Source organism: Phyllobates terribilis, unplaced genomic scaffold, assembly GCF_046119375.1.
Source record: "Phyllobates terribilis strain yellow unplaced genomic scaffold, ASM4611937v1 Scaffold_5__5_contigs__length_657084704, whole genome shotgun sequence".
Classification (NCBI taxonomy): domain Eukaryota; kingdom Metazoa; phylum Chordata; class Amphibia; order Anura; family Dendrobatidae; genus Phyllobates; species Phyllobates terribilis.
In genome coordinates, this window is record NW_027362765.1 from 77111184 (window position 1) to 77134804 (window position 23621).

General features: G+C 45.0%; 18 non-coding genes across 18 annotated transcripts; all 18 read right to left on the minus strand.

The window, feature by feature from the left end:
• Positions 1 to 723: 723 nt before the first annotated feature.
• LOC141273954 (U2 spliceosomal RNA) lies at positions 724 to 914 on the minus strand. Its single transcript, XR_012322253.1, has one exon. It is a non-coding gene; the product is annotated as a U2 spliceosomal RNA (small nuclear RNA).
• A 1115-nt stretch (positions 915 to 2029) lies between these two features.
• LOC141273955 (U2 spliceosomal RNA) lies at positions 2030 to 2220 on the minus strand. Its single transcript, XR_012322254.1, has one exon. It is a non-coding gene; the product is annotated as a U2 spliceosomal RNA (small nuclear RNA).
• Positions 2221 to 3335: 1115 nt separating this feature from the next.
• On the minus strand, positions 3336 to 3526 carry LOC141273956 (U2 spliceosomal RNA). Its single transcript, XR_012322255.1, has one exon. It is a non-coding gene; the product is annotated as a U2 spliceosomal RNA (small nuclear RNA).
• A 1115-nt stretch (positions 3527 to 4641) lies between these two features.
• LOC141273957 (U2 spliceosomal RNA) lies at positions 4642 to 4832 on the minus strand. Its single transcript, XR_012322256.1, has one exon. It is a non-coding gene; the product is annotated as a U2 spliceosomal RNA (small nuclear RNA).
• A 1115-nt stretch (positions 4833 to 5947) lies between these two features.
• Positions 5948 to 6138, minus strand: LOC141273959 (U2 spliceosomal RNA). The gene has a single exon (XR_012322258.1). It is a non-coding gene; the product is annotated as a U2 spliceosomal RNA (small nuclear RNA).
• Positions 6139 to 7256: 1118 nt separating this feature from the next.
• LOC141150035 (U2 spliceosomal RNA) lies at positions 7257 to 7447 on the minus strand. Its single transcript, XR_012246308.1, has one exon. It is a non-coding gene; the product is annotated as a U2 spliceosomal RNA (small nuclear RNA).
• A 1118-nt stretch (positions 7448 to 8565) lies between these two features.
• On the minus strand, positions 8566 to 8756 carry LOC141273960 (U2 spliceosomal RNA). Its single transcript, XR_012322259.1, has one exon. It is a non-coding gene; the product is annotated as a U2 spliceosomal RNA (small nuclear RNA).
• Positions 8757 to 9871: 1115 nt separating this feature from the next.
• Positions 9872 to 10062, minus strand: LOC141273961 (U2 spliceosomal RNA). The gene has a single exon (XR_012322260.1). It is a non-coding gene; the product is annotated as a U2 spliceosomal RNA (small nuclear RNA).
• Positions 10063 to 11177: 1115 nt separating this feature from the next.
• Positions 11178 to 11368, minus strand: LOC141149467 (U2 spliceosomal RNA). Its single transcript, XR_012245762.1, has one exon. It is a non-coding gene; the product is annotated as a U2 spliceosomal RNA (small nuclear RNA).
• A 1115-nt stretch (positions 11369 to 12483) lies between these two features.
• On the minus strand, positions 12484 to 12674 carry LOC141273962 (U2 spliceosomal RNA). The gene has a single exon (XR_012322261.1). It is a non-coding gene; the product is annotated as a U2 spliceosomal RNA (small nuclear RNA).
• Positions 12675 to 13786: 1112 nt separating this feature from the next.
• LOC141273963 (U2 spliceosomal RNA) lies at positions 13787 to 13977 on the minus strand. The gene has a single exon (XR_012322262.1). It is a non-coding gene; the product is annotated as a U2 spliceosomal RNA (small nuclear RNA).
• A 1115-nt stretch (positions 13978 to 15092) lies between these two features.
• On the minus strand, positions 15093 to 15283 carry LOC141273964 (U2 spliceosomal RNA). Its single transcript, XR_012322263.1, has one exon. It is a non-coding gene; the product is annotated as a U2 spliceosomal RNA (small nuclear RNA).
• Positions 15284 to 16395: 1112 nt separating this feature from the next.
• Positions 16396 to 16586, minus strand: LOC141273965 (U2 spliceosomal RNA). Its single transcript, XR_012322264.1, has one exon. It is a non-coding gene; the product is annotated as a U2 spliceosomal RNA (small nuclear RNA).
• Positions 16587 to 17701: 1115 nt separating this feature from the next.
• On the minus strand, positions 17702 to 17892 carry LOC141273967 (U2 spliceosomal RNA). Its single transcript, XR_012322265.1, has one exon. It is a non-coding gene; the product is annotated as a U2 spliceosomal RNA (small nuclear RNA).
• A 1115-nt stretch (positions 17893 to 19007) lies between these two features.
• Positions 19008 to 19198, minus strand: LOC141273968 (U2 spliceosomal RNA). The gene has a single exon (XR_012322266.1). It is a non-coding gene; the product is annotated as a U2 spliceosomal RNA (small nuclear RNA).
• A 1115-nt stretch (positions 19199 to 20313) lies between these two features.
• Positions 20314 to 20504, minus strand: LOC141273969 (U2 spliceosomal RNA). Its single transcript, XR_012322267.1, has one exon. It is a non-coding gene; the product is annotated as a U2 spliceosomal RNA (small nuclear RNA).
• Positions 20505 to 21619: 1115 nt separating this feature from the next.
• LOC141149976 (U2 spliceosomal RNA) lies at positions 21620 to 21810 on the minus strand. The gene has a single exon (XR_012246251.1). It is a non-coding gene; the product is annotated as a U2 spliceosomal RNA (small nuclear RNA).
• A 1115-nt stretch (positions 21811 to 22925) lies between these two features.
• Positions 22926 to 23116, minus strand: LOC141273971 (U2 spliceosomal RNA). The gene has a single exon (XR_012322269.1). It is a non-coding gene; the product is annotated as a U2 spliceosomal RNA (small nuclear RNA).
• Between the last annotated feature and the right edge of the window lie 505 nt (positions 23117 to 23621).

Consider the following 23621-nt stretch of genomic DNA (forward strand, 5'->3'; position numbering starts at 1 on the left):
AGGCTCAGAGCCTATTATGACACGCGCAGCCAGCGTTCCATTGCCACATTCCATCTACTGCAGGCAGGATACCTGGCTGGCTGAATGTCGCTGAGAAGCTCACAGAGACCGCCATAAGCAACAGTTTAACAGAATGCCACAGACTAATCAACCAAACTTTTTGGGTTGGGTTCTCTTTTATAGTCTGCAGGCATTAAATGAAAGAAGTCAGTGTTCCAGCAGAAGGAGACAACATTTCAGAAAAGGCATTGTAGCAAACCAAAAAAGAAATTTTAAGCGCAGCAGAGTAACCAGCGCACATACCTGTTAGCTCAGGTGAGTTTAAAAGGCTGCTGTTGATAACAAGGGCATTTGCTAAATAGATGGTGTGTGTGCAACAATATACTGAAAGGTCAATTATATTGTGCAGCTTATCTCACCACCTGTAGTTATTTAGGTGAAAGCTCCAAAATGCTTGCCTAATATGTCTGTTTATCCAAAAGGAAGTAAAAAGGGAGAGCTAGAAAGATAGCATTGCATCACATTACATGGCAATGCAATGCACAGTTGCTGAAGTTGAACCAAAATGAGCTTGTAATCTGGCTTCTGCAACTTTGAACATGAAAAATCCAATGAGGAGAAGAAAAGCAAAGCCAAAGAGTCCATCCCAAAATCCGACAAACAAGCAAAATGAACAAAAAACATTGAATTCAATTCTTTCTGATTTTAGAAACTGCATTAAAGAAGGGGTGCACCGGTCCTGGAGATACTGCAATACCAGGTCAATGCGTGGAGTGGACAGAGCAAGCTCTTTTTCCATCTCCCTGTTCTAAAAATCCATTTAATATATGGTCCCCAGATAGGGGACGTATCAGATATTAAACTGATAAGAACAGATACTACACTTGATCTTAGCCAAAAGGCCGAGAAGCGATAACCAGAATTGGTTTCAAACTACGGAGCCACCCAAGGATCCTGAAAAGTCCATTTGTGGAGATGAGCTCCTGGACTCCCGTTAAGAAGACATGTTGTCAACCTCTAGATCCCTTACATGCCTGCACTTTTCGGCTTGCTGCTGCTGCAATCCACGCGTTTTAGATCTGCATAACTCCACCTCTTTAAACACAGCACCTTCACCCCCTGCTGTTCCCACCCGCCTCAACACCGTTGGAAGGGAGGAGAACCAATTAAGGCGGGGGGTGGGGTGGAACGAGCAGCTGTCTACCCTTAGCAGGAGGGCTCCTGATTACATACCTCTCCTGCTGCTGCTGCTGCTGGCTGTCCAGCAGCAGACTGAAGGTGGCTGCTGCTGTGCACAGGTATATAAAGGCTCAGAGCCTATTATGACACGCGCAGCCAACGTTCCATTGCCACATTCCATCTACTGCAGGCAGGATACCTGGCTGGCTGAATGTCGCTGAGAAGCTCACAGAGACCGCCATAAGCAACAGTTTAACAGAATGCCACAGACTAATCAACCAAACTTTTTGGGTTGGGTTCTCTTTTATAGTCTGCAGGCATTAAATGAAAGAAGTCAGTGTTCCAGCAGAAGGAGACAACGTTTCAGAAAAGGCATTGTAGCAAACCAAAAAAGAAATTTTAAGCGCAGCAGAGTAACCAGCGCACATACCTGTTAGCTCAGGTGAGTTTAAAAGGCTGCTGTTGATAACAAGGGCATTTGCTAAATAGATGGTGTGTGTGCAACAATATACTGAAAGGTCAATTATATTGTGCAGCTTATCTCACCACCTGTAGTTATTTAGGTGAAAGCTCCAAAATGCTTGCCTAATATGTCTGTTTATCCAAAAGGAAGTAAAAAGGGAGAGCTAGAAAGATAGCATTGCATCACATTACATGGCAATGCAATGCACAGTTGCTGAAGTTGAACCAAAATGAGCTTGTAATCTGGCTTCTGCAACTTTGAACATGAAAAATCCAATGAGGAGAAGAAAAGCAAAGCCAAAGAGTCCATCCCAAAATCCGACAAACAAGCAAAATGAACAAAAAACATTGAATTCAATTCTTTCTGATTTTAGAAACTGCATTAAAGAAGGGGTGCACCGGTCCTGGAGATACTGCAATACCAGGTCAATGCGTGGAGTGGACAGAGCAAGCTCTTTTTCCATCTCCCTGTTCTAAAAATCCATTTAATATATGGTCCCCAGATAGGGGACGTATCAGATATTAAACTGATAAGAACAGATACTACACTTGATCTTAGCCAAAAGGCCGAGAAGCGATAACCAGAATTGGTTTCAAACTACGGAGCCACCCAAGGATCCTGAAAAGTCCATTTGTGGAGATGAGCTCCTGGACTCCCGTTAAGAAGACATGTTGTCAACCTCTAGATCCCTTACATGCCTGCACTTTTCGGCTTGCTGCTGCTGCAATCCACGCGTTTTAGATCTGCATAACTCCACCTCTTTAAACACAGCACCTTCACCCCCTGCTGTTCCCACCCGCCTCAACACCGTTGGAAGGGAGGAGAACCAATTAAGGCGGGGGGTGGGGTGGAACGAGCAGCTGTCTACCCTTAGCAGGAGGGCTCCTGATTACATACCTCTCCTGCTGCTGCTGCTGCTGGCTGTCCAGCAGCAGACTGAAGGTGGCTGCTGCTGTGCACAGGTATATAAAGGCTCAGAGCCTATTATGACACGCGCAGCCAGCGTTCCATTGCCACATTCCATCTACTGCAGGCAGGATACCTGGCTGGCTGAATGTCGCTGAGAAGCTCACAGAGACCGCCATAAGCAACAGTTTAACAGAATGCCACAGACTAATCAACCAAACTTTTTGGGTTGGGTTCTCTTTTATAGTCTGCAGGCATTAAATGAAAGAAGTCAGTGTTCCAGCAGAAGGAGACAACGTTTCAGAAAAGGCATTGTAGCAAACCAAAAAAGAAATTTTAAGCGCAGCAGAGTAACCAGCGCACATACCTGTTAGCTCAGGTGAGTTTAAAAGGCTGCTGTTGATAACAAGGGCATTTGCTAAATAGATGGTGTGTGTGCAACAATATACTGAAAGGTCAATTATATTGTGCAGCTTATCTCACCACCTGTAGTTATTTAGGTGAAAGCTCCAAAATGCTTGCCTAATATGTCTGTTTATCCAAAAGGAAGTAAAAAGGGAGAGCTAGAAAGATAGCATTGCATCACATTACATGGCAATGCAATGCACAGTTGCTGAAGTTGAACCAAAATGAGCTTGTAATCTGGCTTCTGCAACTTTGAACATGAAAAATCCAATGAGGAGAAGAAAAGCAAAGCCAAAGAGTCCATCCCAAAATCCGACAAACAAGCAAAATGAACAAAAAACATTGAATTCAATTCTTTCTGATTTTAGAAACTGCATTAAAGAAGGGGTGCACCGGTCCTGGAGATACTGCAATACCAGGTCAATGCGTGGAGTGGACAGAGCAAGCTCTTTTTCCATCTCCCTGTTCTAAAAATCCATTTAATATATGGTCCCCAGATAGGGGACGTATCAGATATTAAACTGATAAGAACAGATACTACACTTGATCTTAGCCAAAAGGCCGAGAAGCGATAACCAGAATTGGTTTCAAACTACGGAGCCACCCAAGGATCCTGAAAAGTCCATTTGTGGAGATGAGCTCCTGGACTCCCGTTAAGAAGACATGTTGTCAACCTCTAGATCCCTTACATGCCTGCACTTTTCGGCTTGCTGCTGCTGCAATCCACGCGTTTTAGATCTGCATAACTCCACCTCTTTAAACACAGCACCTTCACCCCCTGCTGTTCCCACCCGCCTCAACACCGTTGGAAGGGAGGAGAACCAATTAAGGCGGGGGGTGGGGTGGAACGAGCAGCTGTCTACCCTTAGCAGGAGGGCTCCTGATTACATACCTCTCCTGCTGCTGCTGCTGCTGGCTGTCCAGCAGCAGACTGAAGGTGGCTGCTGCTGTGCACAGGTATATAAAGGCTCAGAGCCTATTATGACACGCGCAGCCAGCGTTCCATTGCCACATTCCATCTACTGCAGGCAGGATACCTGGCTGGCTGAATGTCGCTGAGAAGCTCACAGAGACCGCCATAAGCAACAGTTTAACAGAATGCCACAGACTAATCAACCAAACTTTTTGGGTTGGGTTCTCTTTTATAGTCTGCAGGCATTAAATGAAAGAAGTCAGTGTTCCAGCAGAAGGAGACAACGTTTCAGAAAAGGCATTGTAGCAAGCCAAAAAAGAAATTTTAAGCGCAGCAGAGTAACCAGCGCACATACCTGTTAGCTCAGGTGAGTTTAAAAGGCTGCTCTTGATAACAAGGGCATTTGCTAAATAGATGGTGTGTGTGCAACAATATACTGAAAGGTCAATTATATTGTGCAGCTTATCTCACCACCTGTAGTTATTTAGGTGAAAGCTCCAAAATGCTTGCCTAATATGTCTGTTTATCCAAAAGGAAGTAAAAAGGGAGAGCTAGAAAGATAGCATTGCATCACATTACATGGCAATGCAATGCACAGTTGCTGAAGTTGAACCAAAATGAGCTTGTAATCTGGCTTCTGCAACTTTGAACATGAAAAATCCAATGAGGAGAAGAAAAGCAAAGCCAAAGAGTCCATCCCAAAATCCGACAAACAAGCAAAATGAACAAAAAACATTGAATTCAATTCTTTCTGATTTTAGAAACTGCATTAAAGAAGGGGTGCACCGGTCCTGGAGATACTGCAATACCAGGTCAATGCGTGGAGTGGACAGAGCAAGCTCTTTTTCCATCTCCCTGTTCTAAAAATCCATTTAATATATGGTCCCCAGATAGGGGACGTATCAGATATTAAACTGATAAGAACAGATACTACACTTGATCTTAGCCAAAAGGCCGAGAAGCGATAACCAGAATTGGTTTCAAACTACGGAGCCACCCAAGGATCCTGAAAAGTCCATTTGTGGAGATGAGCTCCTGGACTCCCGTTAAGAAGACATGTTGTCAACCTCTAGATCCCTTACATGCCTGCACTTTTCGGCTTGCTGCTGCTGCAATCCACGCGTTTTAGATCTGCATAACTCCACCTCTTTAAACACAGCACCTTCACCCCCTGCTGTTCCCACCCGCCTCAACACCGTTGGAAGGGAGGAGAACCAATTAAGGCGGGGGGTGGGGTGGAACGAGCAGCTGTCTACCCTTAGCAGGAGGGCTCCTGATTACATACCTCTCCTGCTGCTGCTGCTGCTGGCTGTCCAGCAGCAGACTGAAGGTGGCTGCTGCTGTGCACAGGTATATAAAGGCTCAGAGCCTATTATGACACGCGCAGCCAGCGTTCCATTGCCACATTCCATCTACTGCAGGCAGGATACCTGGCTGGCTGAATGTCGCTGAGAAGCTCACAGAGACCGCCATAAGCAACAGTTTAACAGAATGCCACAGACTAATCAACCAAACTTTTTGGGTTGGGTTCTCTTTTATAGTCTGCAGGCATTAAATGAAAGAAGTCAGTGTTCCAGCAGAAGGAGACAACGTTTCAGAAAAGGCATTGTAGCAAACCAAAAAAGAAATTTTAAGCGCAGCAGAGTAACCAGCGCACATACCTGTTAGCTCAGGTGAGTTTAAAAGGCTGCTGTTGATAACAAGGGCATTTGCTAAATAGATGGTGTGTGTGCAACAATATACTGAAAGGTCAATTATATTGTGCAGCTTATCTCACCACCTGTAGTTATTTAGGTGAAAGCTCCAAAATGCTTGCCTAATATGTCTGTTTATCCAAAAGGAAGTAAAAAGGGAGAGCTAGAAAGATAGCATTGCATCACATTACATGGCAATGCAATGCACAGTTGCTGAAGTTGAACCAAAATGAGCTTGTAATCTGGCTTCTGCAACTTTGAACATGAAAAATCCAATGAGGAGAAGAAAAGCAAAGCCAAAGAGTCCATCCCAAAATCCGACAAACAAGCAAAATGAACAAAAAACATTGAATTCAATTCTTTCTGATTTTAGAAACTGCATTAAAGAAGGGGTGCACCGGTCCTGGAGATACTGCAATACCAGGTCAATGCGTGGAGTGGACAGAGCAAGCTCTTTTTCCATCTCCCTGTTCTAAAAATCCATTTAATATATGGTCCCCAGATAGGGGACGTATCAGATATTAAACTGATAAGAACAGATACTACACTTGATCTTAGCCAAAAGGCCGAGAAGCGATAACCAGAATTGGTTTCAAACTACGGAGCCACCCAAGGATCCTGAAAAGTCCATTTGTGGAGATGAGCTCCTGGACTCCCGTTAAGAAGACATGTTGTCAACCTCTAGATCCCTTACATGCCTGCACTTTTCGGCTTGCTGCTGCTGCAATCCACGCGTTTTAGATCTGCATAACTCCACCTCTTTAAACACAGCACCTTCACCCCCTGCTGTTCCCACCCGCCTCAACACCGTTGGAAGGGAGGAGAACCAATTAAGGCGGGGGGTGGGGTGGAACGAGCAGCTGTCTACCCTTAGCAGGAGGGCTCCTGATTACATACCTCTCCTGCTGCTGCTGCTGCTGGCTGTCCAGCAGCAGACTGAAGGTGGCTGCTGCTGTGCACAGGTATATAAAGGCTCAGAGCCTATTATGACACGCGCAGCCAGCGTTCCATTGCCACATTCCATCTACTGCAGGCAGGATACCTGGCTGGCTGAATGTCGCTGAGAAGCTCACAGAGACCGCCATAAGCAACAGTTTAACAGAATGCCACAGACTAATCAACCAAACTTTTTGGGTGGTTGGGTTCTCTTTTATAGTCTGCAGGCATTAAATGAAAGAAGTCAGTGTTCCAGCAGAAGGAGACAACGTTTCAGAAAAGGCATTGTAGCAAACCAAAAAAGAAATTTTAAGCGCAGCAGAGTAACCAGCGCACATACCTGTTAGCTCAGGTGAGTTTAAAAGGCTGCTGTTGATAACAAGGGCATTTGCTAAATAGATGGTGTGTGTGCAACAATATACTGAAAGGTCAATTATATTGTGCAGCTTATCTCACCACCTGTAGTTATTTAGGTGAAAGCTCCAAAATGCTTGCCTAATATGTCTGTTTATCCAAAAGGAAGTAAAAAGGGAGAGCTAGAAAGATAGCATTGCATCACATTACATGGCAATGCAATGCACAGTTGCTGAAGTTGAACCAAAATGAGCTTGTAATCTGGCTTCTGCAACTTTGAACATGAAAAATCCAATGAGGAGAAGAAAAGCAAAGCCAAAGAGTCCATCCCAAAATCCGACAAACAAGCAAAATGAACAAAAAACATTGAATTCAATTCTTTCTGATTTTAGAAACTGCATTAAAGAAGGGGTGCACCGGTCCTGGAGATACTGCAATACCAGGTCAATGCGTTGAGTGGACAGAGCAAGCTCTTTTTCCATCTCCCTGTTCTAAAAATCCATTTAATATATGGTCCCCAGATAGGGGACGTATCAGATATTAAACTGATAAGAACAGATACTACACTTGATCTTAGCCAAAAGGCCGAGAAGCGATAACCAGAATTGGTTTCAAACTACGGAGCCACCCAAGGATCCTGAAAAGTCCATTTGTGGAGATGAGCTCCTGGACTCCCGTTAAGAAGACATGTTGTCAACCTCTAGATCCCTTACATGCCTGCACTTTTCGGCTTGCTGCTGCTGCAATCCACGCGTTTTAGATCTGCATAACTCCACCTCTTTAAACACAGCACCTTCACCCCCTGCTGTTCCCACCCGCCTCAACACCGTTGGAAGGGAGGAGAACCAATTAAGGCGGGGGGTGGGGTGGAACGAGCAGCTGTCTACCCTTAGCAGGAGGGCTCCTGATTACATACCTCTCCTGCTGCTGCTGCTGCTGGCTGTCCAGCAGCAGACTGAAGGTGGCTGCTGCTGTGCACAGGTATATAAAGGCTCAGAGCCTATTATGACACGCGCAGCCAGCGTTCCATTGCCACATTCCATCTACTGCAGGCAGGATACCTGGCTGGCTGAATGTCGCTGAGAAGCTCACAGAGACCGCCATAAGCAACAGTTTAACAGAATGCCACAGACTAATCAACCAAACTTTTTGGGTGGTTGGGTTCTCTTTTATAGTCTGCAGGCATTAAATGAAAGAAGTCAGTGTTCCAGCAGAAGGAGACAACGTTTCAGAAAAGGCATTGTAGCAAACCAAAAAAGAAATTTTAAGCGCAGCAGAGTAACCAGCGCACATACCTGTTAGCTCAGGTGAGTTTAAAAGGCTGCTGTTGATAACAAGGGCATTTGCTAAATAGATGGTGTGTGTGCAACAATATACTGAAAGGTCAATTATATTGTGCAGCTTATCTCACCACCTGTAGTTATTTAGGTGAAAGCTCCAAAATGCTTGCCTAATATGTCTGTTTATCCAAAAGGAAGTAAAAAGGGAGAGCTAGAAAGATAGCATTGCATCACATTACATGGCAATGCAATGCACAGTTGCTGAAGTTGAACCAAAATGAGCTTGTAATCTGGCTTCTGCAACTTTGAACATGAAAAATCCAATGAGGAGAAGAAAAGCAAAGCCAAAGAGTCCATCCCAAAATCCGACAAACAAGCAAAATGAACAAAAATCATTGAATTCAATTCTTTCTGATTTTAGAAACTGCATTAAAGAAGGGGTGCACCGGTCCTGGAGATACTGCAATACCAGGTCAATGCGTGGAGTGGACAGAGCAAGCTCTTTTTCCATCTCCCTGTTCTAAAAATCCATTTAATATATGGTCCCCAGATAGGGGACGTATCAGATATTAAACTGATAAGAACAGATACTACACTTGATCTTAGCCAAAAGGCCGAGAAGCGATAACCAGAATTGGTTTCAAACTACGGAGCCACCCAAGGATCCTGAAAAGTCCATTTGTGGAGATGAGCTCCTGGACTCCCGTTAAGAAGACATGTTGTCAACCTCTAGATCCCTTACATGCCTGCACTTTTCGGCTTGCTGCTGCTGCAATTCACGCGTTTTAGATCTGCATAACTCCACCTCTTTAAACACAGCACCTTCACCCCCTGCTGTTCCCACCCGCCTCAACACCGTTGGAAGGGAGGAGAACCAATTAAGGCGGGGGGTGGGGTGGAACGAGCAGCTGTCTACCCTTAGCAGGAGGGCTCCTGATTACATACCTCTCCTGCTGCTGCTGCTGCTGGCTGTCCAGCAGCAGACTGAAGGTGGCTGCTGCTGTGCACAGGTATATAAAGGCTCAGAGCCTATTATGACACGCGCAGCCAGCGTTCCATTGCCACATTCCATCTACTGCAGGCAGGATACCTGGCTGGCTGAATGTCGCTGAGAAGCTCACAGAGACCGCCATAAGCAACAGTTTAACAGAATGCCACAGACTAATCAACCAAACTTTTTGGGTTGGGTTCTCTTTTATAGTCTGCAGGCATTAAATGAAAGAAGTCAGTGTTCCAGCAGAAGGAGACAACGTTTCAGAAAAGGCATTGTAGCAAACCAAAAAAGAAATTTTAAGCGCAGCAGAATAACCAGCGCACATACCTGTTAGCTCAGGTGAGTTTAAAAGGCTGCTGTTGATAACAAGGGCATTTGCTAAATAGATGGTGTGTGTGCAACAATATACTGAAAGGTCAATTATATTGTGCAGCTTATCTCACCACCTGTAGTTATTTAGGTGAAAGCTCCAAAATGCTTGCCTAATATGTCTGTTTATCCAAAAGGAAGTAAAAAGGGAGAGCTAGAAAGATAGCATTGCATCACATTACATGGCAATGCAATGCACAGTTGCTGAAGTTGAACCAAAATGAGCTTGTAATCTGGCTTCTGCAACTTTGAACATGAAAAATCCAATGAGGAGAAGAAAAGCAAAGCCAAAGAGTCCATCCCAAAATCCGACAAACAAGCAAAATGAACAAAAAACATTGAATTCAATTCTTTCTGATTTTAGAAACTGCATTAAAGAAGGGGTGCACCGGTCCTGGAGATACTGCAATACCAGGTCAATGCGTGGAGTGGACAGAGCAAGCTCTTTTTCCATCTCCCTGTTCTAAAAATCCATTTAATATATGGTCCCCAGATAGGGGACGTATCAGATATTAAACTGATAAGAACAGATACTACACTTGATCTTAGCCAAAAGGCCGAGAAGCGATAACCAGAATTGGTTTCAAACTACGGAGCCACCCAAGGATCCTGAAAAGTCCATTTGTGGAGATGAGCTCCTGGACTCCCGTTAAGAAGACATGTTGTCAACCTCTAGATCCCTTACATGCCTGCACTTTTCGGCTTGCTGCTGCTGCAATCCACGCGTTTTAGATCTGCATAACTCCACCTCTTTAAACACAGCACCTTCACCCCCTGCTGTTCCCACCCGCCTCAACACCGTTGGAAGGGAGGAGAACCAATTAAGGCGGGGGGTGGGGTGGAACGAGCAGCTGTCTACCCTTAGCAGGAGGGCTCCTGATTACATACCTCTCCTGCTGCTGCTGCTGCTGGCTGTCCAGCAGCAGACTGAAGGTGGCTGCTGCTGTGCACAGGTATATAAAGGCTCAGAGCCTATTATGACACGCGCAGCCAGCGTTCCATTGCCACATTCCATCTACTGCAGGCAGGATACCTGGCTGGCTGAATGTCGCTGAGAAGCTCACAGAGACCGCCATAAGCAACAGTTTAACAGAATGCCACAGACTAATCAACCAAACTTTTTGGGTTGGGTTCTCTTTTATAGTCTGCAGGCATTAAATGAAAGAAGTCAGTGTTCCAGCAGAAGGAGACAACGTTTCAGAAAAGGCATTGTAGCAAACCAAAAAAGAAATTTTAAGCGCAGCAGAGTAACCAGCGCACATACCTGTTAGCTCAGGTGAGTTTAAAAGGCTGCTGTTGATAACAAGGGCATTTGCTAAATAGATGGTGTGTGTGCAACAATATACTGAAAGGTCAATTATATTGTGCAGCTTATCTCACCACCTGTAGTTATTTAGGTGAAAGCTCCAAAATGCTTGCCTAATATGTCTGTTTATCCAAAAGGAAGTAAAAAGGGAGAGCTAGAAAGATAGCATTGCATCACATTACATGGCAATGCAATGCACAGTTGCTGAAGTTGAACCAAAATGAGCTTGTAATCTGGCTTCTGCAACTTTGAACATGAAAAATCCAATGAGGAGAAGAAAAGCAAAGCCAAAGAGTCCATCCCAAAATCCGACAAACAAGCAAAATGAACAAAAAACATTGAATTCAATTCTTTCTGATTTTAGAAACTGCATTAAAGAAGGGGTGCACCGGTCCTGGAGATACTGCAATACCAGGTCAATGCGTGGAGTGGACAGAGCAAGCTCTTTTTCCATCTCCCTGTTCTAAAAATCCATTTAATATATGGTCCCCAGATAGGGGACGTATCAGATATTAAACTGATAAGAACAGATACTACACTTGATCTTAGCCAAAAGGCCGAGAAGCAATAACCAGAATTGGTTTCAAACTACGGAGCCACCCAAGGATCCTGAAAAGTCCATTTGTGGAGATGAGCTCCTGGACTCCCGTTAAGAAGACATGTTGTCAACCTCTAGATCCCTTACATGCCTGCACTTTTCGGCTTGCTGCTGCTGCAATTCACGCGTTTTAGATCTGCATAACTCCACCTCTTTAAACACAGCACCTTCACCCCCTGCTGTTCCCACCCGCCTCAACACCGTTGGAAGGGAGGAGAACCAATTAAGGCGGGGGGTGGGGTGGAACGAGCAGCTGTCTACCCTTAGCAGGAGGGCTCCTGATTACATACCTCTCCTGCTGCTGCTGCTGCTGGCTGTCCAGCAGCAGACTGAAGGTGGCTGCTGCTGTGCACAGGTATATAAAGGCTCAGAGCCTATTATGACACGCGCAGCCAGCGTTCCATTGCCACATTCCATCTACTGCAGGCAGGATACCTGGCTGGCTGAATGTCGCTGAGAAGCTCACAGAGACCGCCATAAGCAACAGTTTAACAGAATGCCACAGACTAATCAACCAAACTTTTTGGGTTGGGTTCTCTTTTATAGTCTGCAGGCATTAAATGAAAGAAGTCAGTGTTCCAGCAGAAGGAGACAACGTTTCAGAAAAGGCATTGTAGCAAACCAAAAAAGAAATTTTAAGCGCAGCAGAGTAACCAGCGCACATACCTGTTAGCTCAGGTGAGTTTAAAAGGCTGCTGTTGATAACAAGGGCATTTGCTAAATAGATGGTGTGTGTGCAACAATATACTGAAAGGTCAATTATATTGTGCAGCTTATCTCACCACCTGTAGTTATTTAGGTGAAAGCTCCAAAATGCTTGCCTAATATGTCTGTTTATCCAAAAGGAAGTAAAAAGGGAGAGCTAGAAAGATAGCATTGCATCACATTACATGGCAATGCAATGCACAGTTGCTGAAGTTGAACCAAAATGAGCTTGTAATCTGGCTTCTGCAACTTTGAACATGAAAAATCCAATGAGGAGAAGAAAAGCAAAGCCAAAGAGTCCATCCCAAAATCCGACAAACAAGCAAAATGAACAAAAAACATTGAATTCAATTCTTTCTGATTTTAGAAACTGCATTAAAGAAGGGGTGCACCGGTCCTGGAGATACTGCAATACCAGGTCAATGCGTGGAGTGGACAGAGCAAGCTCTTTTTCCATCTCCCTGTTCTAAAAATCCATTTAATATATGGTCCCCAGATAGGGGACGTATCAGATATTAAACTGATAAGAACAGATACTACACTTGATCTTAGCCAAAAGGCCGAGAAGCGATAACCAGAATTGGTTTCAAACTACGGAGCCACCCAAGGATCCTGAAAAGTCCATTTGTGGAGATGAGCTCCTGGACTCCCGTTAAGAAGACATGTTGTCAACCTCTAGATCCCTTACATGCCTGCACTTTTCGGCTTGCTGCTGCTGCAATCCACGCGTTTTAGATCTGCATAACTCCACCTCTTTAAACACAGCACCTTCACCCCCTGCTGTTCCCACCCGCCTCAACACCGTTGGAAGGGAGGAGAACCAATTAAGGCGGGGGGTGGGGTGGAACGAGCAGCTGTCTACCCTTAGCAGGAGGGCTCCTGATTACATACCTCTCCTGCTGCTGCTGCTGGCTGTCCAGCAGCAGACTGAAGGTGGCTGCTGCTGTGCACAGGTATATAAAGGCTCAGAGCCTATTATGACACGCGCAGCCAGCGTTCCATTGCCACATTCCATCTACTGCAGGCAGGATACCTGGCTGGCTGAATGTCGCTGAGAAGCTCACAGAGACCGCCATAAGCAACAGTTTAACAGAATGCCACAGACTAATCAACCAAACTTTTTGGGTTGGGTTCTCTTTTATAGTCTGCAGGCATTAAATGAAAGAAGTCAGTGTTCCAGCAGAAGGAGACAACGTTTCAGAAAAGGCATTGTAGCAAACCAAAAAAGAAATTTTAAGCGCAGCAGAGTAACCAGCGCACATACCTGTTAGCTCAGGTGAGTTTAAAAGGCTGCTGTTGATAACAAGGGCATTTGCTAAATAGATGGTGTGTGTGCAACAATATACTGAAAGGTCAATTATATTGTGCAGCTTATCTCACCACCTGTAGTTATTTAGGTGAAAGCTCCAAAATGCTTGCCTAATATGTCTGTTTATCCAAAAGGAAGTAAAAAGGGAGAGCTAGAAAGATAGCATTGCATCACATTACATGGCAATGCAATGCACAGTTGCTGAAGTTGAACCAAAATGAGCTTGTAATCTGGCTTCTGCAACTTTGAACATGAAAAATCCAATGAGGAGAAGAAAAGCAAAGCCAAAGAGTCCATCCCAAAATCCGACAAACAAGCAAAATGAACAAAAAACATTGAATTCAATTCTTTCTGATTTTAGAAACTGCATTAAAGAAGGGGTGCACCGGTCCTGGAGATACTGCAATACCAGGTCAATGCGTGGAGTGGACAGAGCAAGCTCTTTTTCCATCTCCCTGTTCTAAAAATCCATTTAATATATGGTCCCCAGATAGGGGACGTATCAGATATTAAACTGATAAGAACAGATACTACACTTGATCTTAGCCAAAAGGCCGAGAAGCGATAACCAGAATTGGTTTCAAACTACGGAGCCACCCAAGGATCCTGAAAAGTCCATTTGTGGAGATGAGCTCCTGGACTCCCGTTAAGAAGACATGTTGTCAACCTCTAGATCCCTTACATGCCTGCACTTTTCGGCTTGCTGCTGCTGCAATCCACGCGTTTTAGATCTGCATAACTCCACCTCTTTAAACACAGCACCTTCACCCCCTGCTGTTCCCACCCGCCTCAACACCGTTGGAAGGGAGGAGAACCAATTAAGGCGGGGGGTGGGGTGGAACGAGCAGCTGTCTACCCTTAGCAGGAGGGCTCCTGATTACATACCTCTCCTGCTGCTGCTGCTGCTGGCTGTCCAGCAGCAGACTGAAGGTGGCTGCTGCTGTGCACAGGTATATAAAGGCTCAGAGCCTATTATGACACGCGCAGCCAGCGTTCCATTGCCACATTCCATCTACTGCAGGCAGGATACCTGGCTGGCTGAATGTCGCTGAGAAGCTCACAGAGACCGCCATAAGCAACAGTTTAACAGAATGCCACAGACTAATCAACCAAACTTTTTGGGTTGGGTTCTCTTTTATAGTCTGCAGGCATTAAATGAAAGAAGTCAGTGTTCCAGCAGAAGGAGACAACGTTTCAGAAAAGGCATTGTAGCAAACCAAAAAAGAAATTTTAAGCGCAGCAGAGTAACCAGCGCACATACCTGTTAGCTCAGGTGAGTTTAAAAGGCTGCTGTTGATAACAAGGGCATTTGCTAAATAGATGGTGTGTGTGCAACAATATACTGAAAGGTCAATTATATTGTGCAGCTTATCTCACCACCTGTAGTTATTTAGGTGAAAGCTCCAAAATGCTTGCCTAATATGTCTGTTTATCCAAAAGGAAGTAAAAAGGGAGAGCTAGAAAGATAGCATTGCATCACATTACATGGCAATGCAATGCACAGTTGCTGAAGTTGAACCAAAATGAGCTTGTAATCTGGCTTCTGCAACTTTGAACATGAAAAATCCAATGAGGAGAAGAAAAGCAAAGCCAAAGAGTCCATCCCAAAATCCGACAAACAAGCAAAATGAACAAAAAACATTGAATTCAATTCTTTCTGATTTTAGAAACTGCATTAAAGAAGGGGTGCACCGGTCCTGGAGATACTGCAATACCAGGTCAATGCGTGGAGTGGACAGAGCAAGCTCTTTTTCCATCTCCCTGTTCTAAAAATCCATTTAATATATGGTCCCCAGATAGGGGACGTATCAGATATTAAACTGATAAGAACAGATACTACACTTGATCTTAGCCAAAAGGCCGAGAAGCGATAACCAGAATTGGTTTCAAACTACGGAGCCACCCAAGGATCCTGAAAAGTCCATTTGTGGAGATGAGCTCCTGGACTCCCGTTAAGAAGACATGTTGTCAACCTCTAGATCCCTTACATGCCTGCACTTTTCGGCTTGCTGCTGCTGCAATCCACGCGTTTTAGATCTGCATAACTCCACCTCTTTAAACACAGCACCTTCACCCCCTGCTGTTCCCACCCGCCTCAACACCGTTGGAAGGGAGGAGAACCAATTAAGGCGGGGGGTGGGGTGGAACGAGCAGCTGTCTACCCTTAGCAGGAGGGCTCCTGATTACATACCTCTCCTGCTGCTGCTGCTGGCTGTCCAGCAGCAGACTGAAGGTGGCTGCTGCTGTGCACAGGTATATAAAGGCTCAGAGCCTATTATGACACGCGCAGCCAGCGTTCCATTGCCACATTCCATCTACTGCAGGCAGGATACCTGGCTGGCTGAATGTCGCTGAGAAGCTCACAGAGACCGCCATAAGCAACAGTTTAACAGAATGCCACAGACTAATCAACCAAACTTTTTGGGTTGGGTTCTCTTTTATAGTCTGCAGGCATTAAATGAAAGAAGTCAGTGTTCCAGCAGAAGGAGACAACGTTTCAGAAAAGGCATTGTAGCAAACCAAAAAAGAAATTTTAAGCGCAGCAGAGTAACCAGCGCACATACCTGTTAGCTCAGGTGAGTTTAAAAGGCTGCTGTTGATAACAAGGGCATTTGCTAAATAGATGGTGTGTGTGCAACAATATACTGAAAGGTCAATTATATTGTGCAGCTTATCTCACCACCTGTAGTTATTTAGGTGAAAGCTCCAAAATGCTTGCCTAATGTGTCTGTTTATCCAAAAGGAAGTAAAAAGGGAGAGCTAGAAAGATAGCATTGCATCACATTACATGGCAATGCAATGCACAGTTGCTGAAGTTGAACCAAAATGAGCTTGTAATCTGGCTTCTGCAACTTTGAACATGAAAAATCCAATGAGGAGAAGAAAAGCAAAGCCAAAGAGTCCATCCCAAAATCCGACAAACAAGCAAAATGAACAAAAAACATTGAATTCAATTCTTTCTGATTTTAGAAACTGCATTAAAGAAGGGGTGCACCGGTCCTGGAGATACTGCAATACCAGGTCAATGCGTGGAGTGGACAGAGCAAGCTCTTTTTCCATCTCCCTGTTCTAAAAATCCATTTAATATATGGTCCCCAGATAGGGGACGTATCAGATATTAAACTGATAAGAACAGATACTACACTTGATCTTAGCCAAAAGGCCGAGAAGCGATAACCAGAATTGGTTTCAAACTACGGAGCCACCCAAGGATCCTGAAAAGTCCATTTGTGGAGATGAGCTCCTGGACTCCCGTTAAGAAGACATGTTGTCAACCTCTAGATCCCTTACATGCCTGCACTTTTCGGCTTGCTGCTGCTGCAATCCACGCGTTTTAGATCTGCATAACTCCACCTCTTTAAACACAGCACCTTCACCCCCTGCTGTTCCCACCCGCCTCAACACCGTTGGAAGGGAGGAGAACCAATTAAGGCGGGGGGTGGGGTGGAACGAGTAGCTGTCTACCCTTAGCAGGAGGGCTCCTGATTACATACCTCTCCTGCTGCTGCTGCTGCTGGCTGTCCAGCAGCAGACTGAAGGTGGCTGCTGCTGTGCACAGGTATATAAAGGCTCAGAGCCTATTATGACACGCGCAGCCAGCGTTCCATTGCCACATTCCATCTACTGCAGGCAGGATACCTGGCTGGCTGAATGTCGCTGAGAAGCTCACAGAGACCGCCATAAGCAACAGTTTAACAGAATGCCACAGACTAATCAACCAAACTTTTTGGGTTGGGTTCTCTTTTATAGTCTGCAGGCATTAAATGAAAGAAGTCAGTGTTCCAGCAGAAGGAGACAACGTTTCAGAAAAGGCATTGTAGCAAACCAAAAAAGAAATTTTAAGCGCAGCAGAGTAACCAGCGCACATACCTGTTAGCTCAGGTGAGTTTAAAAGGCTGCTGTTGATAACAAGGGCATTTGCTAAATAGATGGTGTGTGTGCAACAATATACTGAAAGGTCAATTATATTGTGCAGCTTATCTCACCACCTGTAGTTATTTAGGTGAAAGCTCCAAAATGCTTGCCTAATATGTCTGTTTATCCAAAAGGAAGTAAAAAGGGAGAGCTAGAAAGATAGCATTGCATCACATTACATGGCAATGCAATGCACAGTTGCTGAAGTTGAACCAAAATGAGCTTGTAATCTGGCTTCTGCAACTTTGAACATGAAAAATCCAATGAGGAGAAGAAAAGCAAAGCCAAAGAGTCCATCCCAAAATCCGACAAACAAGCAAAATGAACAAAAAACATTGAATTCAATTCTTTCTGATTTTAGAAACTGCATTAAAGAAGGGGTGCACCGGTCCTGGAGATACTGCAATACCAGGTCAATGCGTGGAGTGGACAGAGCAAGCTCTTTTTCCATCTCCCTGTTCTAAAAATCCATTTAATATATGGTCCCCAGATAGGGGACGTATCAGATATTAAACTGATAAGAACAGATACTACACTTGATCTTAGCCAAAAGGCCGAGAAGCGATAACCAGAATTGGTTTCAAACTACGGAGCCACCCAAGGATCCTGAAAAGTCCATTTGTGGAGATGAGCTCCTGGACTCCCGTTAAGAAGACATGTTGTCAACCTCTAGATCCCTTACATGCCTGCACTTTTCGGCTTGCTGCTGCTGCAATCCACGCGTTTTAGATCTGCATAACTCCACCTCTTTAAACACAGCACCTTCACCCCCTGCTGTTCCCACCCGCCTCAACACCGTTGGAAGGGAGGAGAACCAATTAAGGCGGGGGGTGGGGTGGAACGAGCAGCTGTCTACCCTTAGCAGGAGGGCTCCTGATTACATACCTCTCCTGCTGCTGCTGCTGCTGGCTGTCCAGCAGCAGACTGAAGGTGGCTGCTGCTGTGCACAGGTATATAAAGGCTCAGAGCCTATTATGACACGCGCAGCCAGCGTTCCATTGCCACATTCCATCTACTGCAGGCAGGATACCTGGCTGGCTGAATGTCGCTGAGAAGCTCACAGAGACCGCCATAAGCAACAGTTTAACAGAATGCCACAGACTAATCAACCAAACTTTTTGGGTTGGGTTCTCTTTTATAGTCTGCAGGCATTAAATGAAAGAAGTCAGTGTTCCAGCAGAAGGAGACAACGTTTCAGAAAAGGCATTGTAGCAAACCAAAAAAGAAATTTTAAGCGCAGCAGAGTAACCAGCGCACATACCTGTTAGCTCAGGTGAGTTTAAAAGGCTGCTGTTGATAACAAGGGCATTTGCTAAATAGATGGTGTGTGTGCAACAATATACTGAAAGGTCAATTATATTGTGCAGCTTATCTCACCACCTGTAGTTATTTAGGTGAAAGCTCCAAAATGCTTGCCTAATATGTCTGTTTATCCAAAAGGAAGTAAAAAGGGAGAGCTAGAAAGATAGCATTGCATCACATTACATGGCAATGCAATGCACAGTTGCTGAAGTTGAACCAAAATGAGCTTGTAATCTGGCTTCTGCAACTTTGAACATGAAAAATCCAATGAGGAGAAGAAAAGCAAAGCCAAAGAGTCCATCCCAAAATCCGACAAACAAGCAAAATGAACAAAAAACATTGAATTCAATTCTTTCTGATTTTAGAAACTGCATTAAAGAAGGGGTGCACCGGTCCTGGAGATACTGCAATACCAGGTCAATGCGTGGAGTGGACAGAGCAAGCTCTTTTTCCATCTCCCTGTTCTAAAAATCCATTTAATATATGGTCCCCAGATAGGGGACGTATCAGATATTAAACTGATAAGAACAGATACTACACTTGATCTTAGCCAAAAGGCCGAGAAGCGATAACCAGAATTGGTTTCAAACTACGGAGCCACCCAAGGATCCTGAAAAGTCCATTTGTGGAGATGAGCTCCTGGACTCCCGTTAAGAAGACATGTTGTCAACCTCTAGATCCCTTACATGCCTGCACTTTTCGGCTTGCTGCTGCTGCAATCCACGCGTTTTAGATCTGCATAACTCCACCTCTTTAAACACAGCACCTTCACCCCCTGCTGTTCCCACCCGCCTCAACACCGTTGGAAGGGAGGAGAACCAATTAAGGCGGGGGGTGGGGTGGAACGAGCAGCTGTCTACCCTTAGCAGGAGGGCTCCTGATTACATACCTCTCCTGCTGCTGCTGCTGCTGGCTGTCCAGCAGCAGACTGAAGGTGGCTGCTGCTGTGCACAGGTATATAAAGGCTCAGAGCCTATTATGACACGTGCAGCCAGCGTTCCATTGCCACATTCCATCTACTGCAGGCAGGATACCTGGCTGGCTGAATGTCGCTGAGAAGCTCACAGAGACCGCCATAAGCAACAGTTTAACAGAATGCCACAGACTAATCAACCAAACTTTTTGGGTTGGGTTCTCTTTTATAGTCTGCAGGCATTAAATGAAAGAAGTCAGTGTTCCAGCAGAAGGAGACAACGTTTCAGAAAAGGCATTGTAGCAAACCAAAAAAGAAATTTTAAGCGCAGCAGAGTAACCAGCGCACATACCTGTTAGCTCAGGTGAGTTTAAAAGGCTGCTGTTGATAACAAGGGCATTTGCTAAATAGATGGTGTGTGTGCAACAATATACTGAAAGGTCAATTATATTGTGCAGCTTATCTCACCACCTGTAGTTATTTAGGTGAAAGCTCCAAAATGCTTGCCTAATATGTCTGTTTATCCAAAAGGAAGTAAAAAGGGAGAGCTAGAAAGATAGCATTGCATCACATTACATGGCAATGCAATGCACAGTTGCTGAAGTTGAACCAAAATGAGCTTGTAATCTGGCTTCTGCAACTTTGAACATGAAAAATCCAATGAGGAGAAGAAAAGCAAAGCCAAAGAGTCCATCCCAAAATCCGACAAACAAGCAAAATGAACAAAAAACATTGAATTCAATTCTTTCTGATTTTAGAAACTGCATTAAAGAAGGGGTGCACCGGTCCTGGAGATACTGCAATACCAGGTCAATGCGTGGAGTGGACAGAGCAAGCTCTTTTTCCATCTCCCTGTTCTAAAAATCCATTTAATATATGGTCCCCAGATAGGGGACGTATCAGATATTAAACTGATAAGAACAGATACTACACTTGATCTTAGCCAAAAGGCCGAGAAGCGATAACCAGAATTGGTTTCAAACTACGGAGCCACCCAAGGATCCTGAAAAGTCCATTTGTGGAGATGAGCTCCTGGACTCCCGTTAAGAAGACATGTTGTCAACCTCTAGATCCCTTACATGCCTGCACTTTTCGGCTTGCTGCTGCTGCAATCCACGCGTTTTAGATCTGCATAACTCCACCTCTTTAAACACAGCACCTTCACCCCCTGCTGTTCCAACCCGCCTCAACACCGTTGGAAGGGAGGAGAACCAATTAAGGCGGGGGGTGGGGTGGAACGAGCAGCTGTCTACCCTTAGCAGGAGGGCTCCTGATTACATACCTCTCCTGCTGCTGCTGCTGCTGGCTGTCCAGCAGCAGACTGAAGGTGGCTGCTGCTGTGCACAGGTATATAAAGGCTCAGAGCCTATTATGACACGCGCAGCCAGCGTTCCATTGCCACATTCCATCTACTGCAGGCAGGATACCTGGCTGGCTGAATGTCGCTGAGAAGCTCACAGAGACCGCCATAAGCAACAGTTTAACAGAATGCCACAGACTAATCAACCAAACTTTTTGGGTTGGGTTCTCTTTTATAGTCTGCAGGCATTAAATGAAAGAAGTCAGTGTTCCAGCAGAAGGAGACAACGTTTCAGAAAAGGCATTGTAGCAAACCAAAAAAGAAATTTTAAGCGCAGCAGAGTAACCAGCGCACATACCTGTTAGCTCAGGTGAGTTTAAAAGGCTGCTGTTGATAACAAGGGCATTTGCTAAATAGATGGTGTGTGTGCAACAATATACTGAAAGGTCAATTATATTGTGCAGCTTATCTCACCACCTGTAGTTATTTAGGTGAAAGCTCCAAAATGCTTGCCTAATATGTCTGTTTATCCAAAAGGAAGTAAAAAGGGAGAGCTAGAAAGATAGCATTGCATCACATTACATGGCAATGCAATGCACAGTTGCTGAAGTTGAACCAAAATGAGCTTGTAATCTGGCTTCTGCAACTTTGAACATGAAAAATCCAATGAGGAGAAGAAAAGCAAAGCCAAAGAGTCCATCCCAAAATCCGACAAACAAGCAAAATGAACAAAAAACATTGAATTCAATTCTTTCTGATTTTAGAAACTGCATTAAAGAAGGGGTGCACCGGTCCTGAAGATACTGCAATACCAGGTCAATGCGTGGAGTGGACAGAGCAAGCTCTTTTTCCATCTCCCTGTTCTAAAAATCCATTTAATATATGGTCCCCAGATAGGGGATGTATCAGATATTAAACTGATAAGAACAGATACTACACTTGATCTTAGCCAAAAGGCCGAGAAGCGATAACCAGAATTGGTTTCAAACTACGGAGCCACCCAAGGATCCTGAAGAGTCCATTTGTGGAGATGAGCTCCTGGACTCCCGTTAAGAAGACATGTTGTCAACCTCTAGATCCCTTACATGCCTGCACTTTTCGGCTTGCTGCTGCTGCAATCCACGCGTTTTAGATCTGCATAACTCCACCTCTTTAAACACAGCACCTTCACCCCCTGCTGTTCCCACCCGCCTCAACACCGTTGGAAGGGAGGAGAACCAATTAAGGCGGGGGGTGGGGTGGAACGAGCAGCTGTCTACCCTTAGCAGGAGGGCTCCTGATTACATACCTCTCCTGCTGCTGCTGCTGCTGGCTGTCCAGCAGCAGACTGAAGGTGGCTGCTGCTGTGCACAGGTATATAAAGGCTCAGAGCCTATTATGACACGCGCAGCCAGCGTTCCATTGCCACATTCCATCTACTGCAGGCAGGATACCTGGCTGGCTGAATGTCGCTGAGAAGCTCACAGAGACCGCCATAAGCAACAGTTTAACAGAATGCCACAGACTAATCAACCAAACTTTTTGGGTTGGGTTCTCTTTTATAGTCTGCAGGCATTAAATGAAAGAAGTCAGTGTTCCAGCAGAAGGAGACAACGTTTCAGAAAAGGCATTGTAGCAAACCAAAAAAGAAATTTTAAGCGCAGCAGAGTAACCAGCGCACATACCTGTTAGCTCAGGTGAGTTTAAAAGGCTGCTGTTGATAACAAGGGCATTTGCTAAATAGATGGTGTGTGTGCAACAATATACTGAAAGGTCAATTATATTGTGCAGCTTATCTCACCACCTGTAGTTATTTAGGTGAAAGCTCCAAAATGCTTGCCTAATATGTCTGTTTATCCAAAAGGAAGTAAAAAGGGAGAGCTAGAAAGATAGCATTGCATCACATTACATGGCAATGCAATGCACAGTTGCTGAAGTTGAACCAAAATGAGCTTGTAATCTGGCTTCTGCAACTTTGAACATGAAAAATCCAATGAGGAGAAGAAAAGCAAAGCCAAAGAGTCCATCCCAAAATCCGACAAACAAGCAAAATGAACAAAAAACATTGAATTCAATTCTTTCTGATTTTAGAAACTGCATTAAAGAAGGGGTGCACCGGTCCTGGAGATACTGCAATACCAGGTCAATGCGTGGAGTGGACAGAGCAAGCTCTTTTTCCATCTCCCTGTTCTAAAAATCCATTTAATATATGGTCCCCAGATAGGGGACGTATCAGATATTAAACTGATAAGAACAGATACTACACTTGATCTTAGCCAAAAGGCCGAGAAGCGATAACCAGAATTGGTTTCAAACTACGGAGCCACCCAAGGATCCTGAAAAGTCCATTTGTGGAGATGAGCTCCTGGACTCCCGTTAAGAAGACATGTTGTCAACCTCTAGATCCCTTACATGCCTGCACTTTTCGGCTTGCTGCTGCTGCAATCCACGCGTTTTAGATCTGCATAACTCCACCTCTTTAAACACAGCACCTTCACCCCCTGCTGTTCCCACCCGCCTCAACACCGTTGGAAGGGAGGAGAACCAATTAAGGCGGGGGGTGGGGTGGAACGAGCAGCTGTCTACCCTTAGCAGGAGGGCTCCTGATTACATACCTCTCCTGCTGCTGCTGCTGCTGGCTGTCCAGCAGCAGACTGAAGGTGGCTGCTGCTGTGCACAGGTATATAAAGGCTCAGAGCCTATTATGACACGCGCAGCCAGCGTTCCATTGCCACATTCCATCTACTGCAGGCAGGATACCTGGCTGGCTGAATGTCGCTGAGAAGCTCACAGAGACCGCC